Below are 7,653 nucleotides of genomic sequence, written 5' to 3'. Positions count from 1 at the left end.
TGATAAAATGGAGGGGGTGTACTTTGTTCATAATTAATTATAAAATCTTAATTTACATGTTGTTACAGCAGGAATCCAAAATCAGCAACATTTGTATTTATGTTGGTTGACTCACATCCCTGATTAGTTTTTAACAGTATTTGACTGATGTGTGCACTCTTTCCCCCAGCAGTTCATATAAGGTCATTTTCTCTTCACTGTTGCAAAACAAGATTTAAAAGCCTTAAATGAGAAACTAACACGTGGCACACACTATGTTAAATTCATTGACTTCTTCAGTCTCATACAAAATGTATCACTTATTATAAATAAGATATTTAAGGGCTACTGTCTAAATTCCATTAAATAAAACATTAAATCTAACCTATTGATCTCAACCTGAAACATATCTTGACCAACTACAGAGTCAATCAATTACATGATGTTTTGGATTCATTGTTATCGTCAGCAGGTGACAAAAATGCCTGTCTTGAGACATTTTAAAACTTGGTTACCTTCCAGTGTTTGGCAAAAGAGGCCACTCTGACATCCCTGAAATCCTTGAGTAGGGTAGGGAGGTGGAGAGTTGTTAACCTGATCTGTTCTGTACAGAGAGCGACAATCCGAGGCTTCCTCTAGACATGAGTATCGCGGAACTCCTGCCGAGCCCTCCGCCTCCACAAGAGGAGAAAACCAGCAGGGGGACCCTCATCACATATTTGCCTTTATACTGAATGTATAAAGGCAGCGGGATAACACTGATTTTATTTCAGCCACATTTCAGTTTGAATAAGACAGACAGAAATAATTTCTTCCAGGAAAATACACTGTGGAGGTTCTCTGCCTGACTGTTTTATTCCCATAAAAAGATTGTCAGATTTATATAACATATTTGGTCATCTTTAATTTTCTCTTGTATTTATATCTCAATCATCGGTGGGGCCACACGGCCTTACCATGTTGCCATGTGTTTTTCCTGTTTGTTAACAATGTCATACTTTGAGTATTTTGTCTCCACGTGTAGGAATACACCAAATCCTTCAGATGTATTTAAATTAAATAACTTTTGAGGACTACATAATAGCTGCAGATGGTATAGATTTAGGCTGCAGAGTGAGAACAGTTTCACATCAATTGTCAAGAAGTACAAAATACCCATGATACCCATCATAGACATTACCCATGAAACTGTGGGGTACTTGCTGTCAGCTTCTCTCCATCCATGAGGGGTGCTTGTGAAATGTATTTTTCTAGTTTAAGATTATGGGAAACATCTAGTAGGAATATCTGGCACAATATCACCTACTCCCAAGGCGGTTGGAGAAGGGAAAATGTTTGACCCCCTACATTGTGAAAACTGGAGGAAATGGCAACAGTTCACAAAAATCAAAAAAGGATGCAGGAGGCTTAATTGATGACCATGGACCCAGACTCACTAATCTATAGGTAATCAACATGTTCTCGGTTAGATTGCAGTGCAGGCTTGGCTCCTAATCTCCACAAGCTATTCAATGAACACTTTTGTTGTGAAACATGTAATAAATCGTTTGTTAGGACTATGACTACAATTCCTAAAGTGAATTCACCCCAGTTAAAAAAAAAAGCACATTTTCTCACTTACCACTAGTTGTTTCCAGTAGTATTGAAGTTATTCAGAGAGCCAACTCTGTCAGTGTTGTCAATTTCAAAACAATGCTTCCATCTGATTCTTGTTTGTCCAGCACAAGAAACTTTGTTGTATTTTTCCTCCTTATGTAGAGTTTGTGTTGGAGTCTGTCTTTTTGGTTTTAACGGACTCTGTGTTGTTAGCTGCAGTGGTGTGGCTGTGTGTACAGTATATCAGTAGGTGGGAGGCTCGGGAGTGCGCATGCAGTCACAGCTAATGAATTTCCCAGAAAAATCAACCCAGAGTGTTCACACAACTTTTCAAGTAGTGGTAATTTGAGTAAACCTCAACTTAAATATAATACATTTTTTTAAAAACCTTTAATCTCTGCATACTGTCATAACCTGGCTCAAGGGTCACGACAAAAGAGGGAACGAGGCAGCATAAATGATCAAAAAGTGATTTATTTAACAAGAGAGTGAACTAAACATAACTATTTAATTGTGCAAGGTTTGTCGCTGTAACATAAATAACTCAAAGCAAAATATGGCAGTCAGGATGGTTAGGCCACAGTGGACGTCTGGGTTGCAGAGAAGGCAGAAGCCCCAGTAGTTTGCCCAAGTGGAGCTTTATCTACCGACTCAAAGGTCCACCCGATCAGCAATCACCTCAACAAAACAAAGATGGTTAACAGCGGTGAGGTATCACTCCCACAGAGTGGCCTCACAATACTAAATTACATTAATTGATGCTTAACAATTCCACTAATTTACTCAATAAATGTAATTGTGCACAACTTATACTACAATTGTGCTAGACTCAAATACTAATGGAAACTCACTCAACAAAATTTCTACTAGTAAGCTTGACGTTTACAAAATGCCCATTTTCAGATAGTCCTGAAAAATACAACTGCATTACTACAATTCAATTTCTCTTTATTAGTATCAAAACCTTAAACAACTGTCATTTCTACATTGACACAAAATAAGGCACATCGTGCATAAAGCTGAATAGACTGATTATCAAAATTGCTGGTTAATTATCTGATCAGTCAATTAATTCAATTTGTTTTCATTTTTGCAATAATGTTGAACATTCTCCATGTCCAGATCCTTAATGAGATTTCTTGGTATTAAGTAATAACTTGAGCTAAATAAAATTTCCTTTTACTACTTTAGTGTGTTGAGGAAAAAGAGACTATGCATAACTTTATTCCATCAGCAGCACTTTTACTTAATATAAAAGGGAGCTTTAAATGTAGAGTTTTAAGCAAATAAAGTCTAAAATAAGTCCCACAAAATGCAAATTGTTAAGTCAGGTAGACAGATAACTGAATAAAAAGTTTCTGCAGGTTTCAACTGGTCAAATTTAAGAAAACTATGAATGAAATTTATAACCCAACATGACTTACCAGAAACACACAAAGGAAATGCAGTCACATAGTTACTTGAAGAGTAAATCACTATTCAAATTAGTGTTGAGTGATGTCTACAAAATTGCCATTGGACAATGTTAACAATGCCTGCTGGCTGTTACAGAGAATGCAGGTTTTCGGCTTCACTTTTCAAACCTTGGTGAAGACGCAAAGCTGCTTCCGGTTTCACAAATCAGACAATATCAAATTTCTGTGTGGTTTCGAAACAGACCAATCAGAGAATGAGACGCAGATTCAGGTTGTCCTCACACAGTGCCAGGTGGAGCTGGGGCTATATACTGAGGCGCTCGCCTCCTTATTGGTGGTTGGTGGAAGTGAGGAGGCCGAAGACTTGGGAGGCTTGGTCTGGGAGTCCTCGTACTCCTCTGCCCAGGCAAACAGGTTGCTTTACCTGTAGGAGGAGAAAGTGATATCAGCTGCCGTAGTGATTTCACCCGTCAGTGTGTGTACCTCATCTTGTAGACCTCGTCACAGCTGGCATGAACGTGCTGCAGAGCCTGAAGCATTGGGTCTGAGTGAAGATTGGCAGAGAATGACACAATCAGCTATCAGTTAAATACCTCCTGAAGCAATCAATAAGCCTGTGTAGTGACAGCTGTTCTTGGTGTTGCTCAGCCTCAGGTTGTCCATGAACTCCAGGATCTGTTCCAGGGTGTGCCGAGCCAGTTTACTGCTGAAACTGAAGACTGAGACAACCGCTGTTCAGGTACCCAGAGACAGTCCTCACCTGTCTGTCTTGGTCTGTCCTCACCTCTCTTGGACAAAGATGCGAGGACAGGTGTCCTCTGAGAGTGTCTCATTGAGGATGCTGAGCACAGAGTCCTTCCTGAACATCACCGGGCTCCCCATCATCATGACACATCAGCTCCTGCAGCTACAACATAGAGTCCTACTTACTGAACACAAACTGGATCAGAACCAGCCTAAAGGTTCTGCAGAGGTGAGTCCTGATCAGCTGTTACCTGTGTGGAGTTGATGACAGCTACAATCATGTTGAGCAGCTTGTCGCTCCACAGCGTCTCATGTGCATCTATGTAGATGAAGGGATGAGGTAGCAGAGCGGCCGGACAAAACCTTCCAGATGGAATTTACACCTGCATTCTCAATAACGGCCAGCACGGGGCGAGTCCCCTGGTTGCAAAAAGTCTGGTTCCATTAGAAATAATGGTAAAAGGTTGCTACTTCTCAGAAGGGGTGGGGGGAAATATCGGGGGCATAGTATTGTGATATTGCCATGGCAATACTGTATCGATACATATGGGATTAATATCTAGCCTTGATTCAAAACTGAAAATAAAGTTCTGAAAGGTTGAAACTAAGTGTTTGAAAACTCAAAAAAAAAAGTTTTGCAAGACTGAAAACTAAGATTTGCAATCTTGCAAAATGTAAAAAAAATCTCTGCAAACATTGTTGTTTGAGTTTTTCTTCAGAACAATCAGAGTTTCAAATTTGTCAGTGTTCTCCCAGCATATTAGTTTGTTTTCCAGGTTTGAAACTTTGTAAATGGTGATTGAAAACTGGTGTGCATGTGTGAAAAGTTTTGAAACTCTGAAAATTGAGGTTCAAAAGGGCGAAACTCTATTACATTAGCACTCCTATTGCAGACTATTTTTTCAGAACTGAGTTTACAACACCCACTTTGCGGCGATACGCTTACAGTTGCTTGCGACTCACGTGATCTGTGGCAGCGTTGTCACCTAGCTCTGCTCTGAAACTCAGACTGAGCGAAAGTGAAGCTTCGCAACTTAAAAAAAAAGGCCTAGAGGCAGGGCCTTCTCCTCTTGGCCAATGCTTGGCTGTCTGCTCAAGCACAGTCCAATCACAAGTCATATTTACTTGATATAGGGATTGACAGACTGCTCCGCCAATCACAGATGCGGACAGGATACGTGTTCAGGAAGCACGGCTCCCTGGACGGGCTGGCTGTCTCCGTCCAAGCGGTGCATGGATGTGGAAAAGAAATCTGCAACGGGTAGTAGTAGCTCAGGGCGGTTTGTTCATCAGCGCGATGTCACCCGTGGTGTTGTGTCGGGAGATGCCGTAACTGAACCAGCGGTGAGTAAGAAATATTATAAACATGTAATTTGTTAAGCTATGAGGAGAGGAAAAGCCGCTAGCCGCTAAGCTAATTTATGCTGTGTAAAATGCAGGCTTAATTTACAGTAAACTATCGATGGACACCATCAACCAGACAAATCTCGACAGTTAAAGCCAAAATGTATGCTTTTGTTAAATGTGATTATTCTATTAAACCGCGTTTTATGTGTGGTAGTGGAGTCATATTAAAATTGACTTTACTGTAGTTAACCAGTAACAACTATTTGTGTTTCTTTTATGGCCTAAAGCACTGAAGACAAGGCAGCATGCTGTGGTCACTCACAGGAGGAGAGCAACAGAAAAAAAAACAACTTCAACACAATAGAATTAATACCGTTAAATCCACAACACGTCTTATTGTCCGTGTAAATACAGAGGAAGCATGGGAGAACTGCACATAGTTCTTTTTACTGTGTTATTAGAGCATGGGAGAACATTTTAATACAGCCCACACCCCTATTACTGTGTAGCTATGAGTGACGTTTAGAAAGACTAAAAACTCAGTCTGTATCATTCCTCCTCCCTTCTGCTGTTATTCATTGTCTGCAGGTAACGTTACCCGGTAGGAGGAGGAGTGGCTGGTTTGTCTCAGCCAGCAGCTGAGTTTACAACAATGTGCCAAATTAAGGCTGTAGACAGCTTTCTATTTAGCTTGTTTAACATTTTGGTAGTTGCCAAGTTAACATTAGCTGTGCTAGTAAACATAGCCTACAGGATGACAGATGCATATTAAAGTATTTTACTCGGGAAGGTGTTATTGCACATATTTACAGTAGGCCTAAGGAGCGAAGTTGTCAACAACTTGAATAGTCTGGAGCGAACTTAACTTCATCTTGGACATCTCGCTCTGCTGGCTGCTGTGTGTAGGAGCCAATAGAGTAGCAGAGGCTGTAGCCTGATGATAAACAGTCCTGGGCCTGTTTAATACCGTTTCAGTGCCATCATTAGCCTTCTTATCCATCGCATCTCAAGACAGATCAGACGCTCGAGAAATAACGTTACTTTATAGGACCCACTAGTCTCAATAGCAGTATTGAGAAGGTCAAACTTTGAGCTTCACTTATTAGCATGTTAGTTAGCTCGCCAGTTAAATAATTTCACCAACCAGGGACATTAGTAGAGCTGGGCGGTATACAGAGATCATTTCAAAAGAGATAAAAATTGGACAACGCAGTTTATACCGATATAGTTTGAGGTTGATTGAATTAATGTTTTGTAAAGTCCTGCAAGCGTTGCTCCTCTGTCCCTCACCGTAGCCTACTTATGGAGAAAGTTACCAGGGAGAGACAGAAAGCGGGGCACACTGACGTGTTTGTAGCAGAGGTACGTGAGGTCTGTGAGTGTGAAGAGAACTGAAGGAAGCAGATTAAATAAGTGAGTGAGCCTTGAGTTCCTACAAATAAAAACATGCCCCTAAAACCGACCCATATCACGCAGCCCTAACATTTAGAAATAAAAATAATGTCCGTGGGGATTAAAACATGCTTTTGCAGGGTGTAAAATGTGAAGAATTTTCAATAAAGAATTAAAGCTGCAAGCAGCGTTGGGCGGGCCCTCGCACGTGTAGCGCGTTGGGGCACGAGGCGGCCGCGTTGCATATACTGGAGCTCTGCCGGTGCGGCTGTGAATTTTCTATGCGCTTCGGACGCTGCATGAAGGTGTTATATGTCACTTCCTGTGTCACCTTTGTGGCACTGCATAGCACTTGGCGCTATGAATATAAATTGCCGTGTAGATGTGTTTGGGGCAGGACAGTTATCAAGTATGTAAAGTTTTGTGGAGATGTGAGCACGTACACTGAAGTTACAACAACTTCCTGTGTCATGGCTGCTTCACTTCTCCAGCCTTTTGGGAACAACAGACTTTTGTTGGTCTGGAGAAGCTGAAGCATTTATTACCTGACACACCGACACTGTACTTTTACTGCCAGAATATTTTCCTCCTCTGAGATTCACTGTCACTCGGTCAATCCAACACTATGAGATTAAAGGAGCCTAACAGCACCTGTTAGGTAGACGTCCTGCAGGGTTTCCGCGAGGTCTTAAAAAGTCTAAAATATCAAAATCAAAATTTAAGGCCTTTAAAAAGTCTTAAATTCGCTGAAGTTTGTGTTCTAGGTCTTAAATAATTTTAACTGAGTATTTATTTTCCAACGTCCATGTAACTCTACCTCTAATGCTCATTGAAATGCCCCCGCAGCGCTCAAGAATGTTTTTTCCTCCCGTGGTGGTGTATTACTTTCTGTTGCTAGTCCAAATTGGTCCAAATATAATTTGCTGTATTACGACTACAAAGAACAGGCAGCTTTCGTGTTATTGCCACAAGTCTCTTTCGGATTGTACCACAGATATAAAACGGATTTATACACTCACCTAAAGGATTATTAGGAACACCTGTTCAATTTCTCATTAATGCAATTATCTAATCAACCAATCACATGGCAGTTGCTTCAATGCATTTAGGGGTGTGGTCCTGGTCAAGACAATCTCCTGAACTCCAAACTGAATGTCAGAATGGGAAAGAAAGGTGATTT

The 7,653-nt window shown here is 40.8% G+C and overlaps 1 long non-coding RNA gene across 2 annotated transcripts; it reads right to left on the bottom strand.

The window, feature by feature from the left end:
• Positions 1-2,086: 2,086 nt before the first annotated feature.
• Positions 2,087-4,744, bottom strand: LOC123971533. Of its 2 annotated transcripts, none has more exons than XR_006825221.1 (3): positions 4,698-4,744; positions 3,986-4,053; positions 2,087-3,897 (listed from the first exon to the last, which is right to left on the bottom strand). It is a non-coding gene; the product is annotated as an uncharacterized LOC123971533 (long non-coding RNA). The 2 variants fall into 2 exon arrangements; XR_006825220.1 differs by having other exon boundaries at positions 2,087-3,414; positions 3,584-3,897; positions 3,986-4,707.
• Positions 4,745-7,653: the final 2,909 nt, after the last annotated feature.

Source organism: Micropterus dolomieu, linkage group LG05 (assembly GCF_021292245.1).
Source record: "Micropterus dolomieu isolate WLL.071019.BEF.003 ecotype Adirondacks linkage group LG05, ASM2129224v1, whole genome shotgun sequence".
Classification (NCBI taxonomy): domain Eukaryota; kingdom Metazoa; phylum Chordata; class Actinopteri; order Centrarchiformes; family Centrarchidae; genus Micropterus; species Micropterus dolomieu.
The sequence above is the reverse complement of the archived record's forward strand: the minus strand, read 5'-3'. Positions and strand labels throughout refer to the sequence as shown.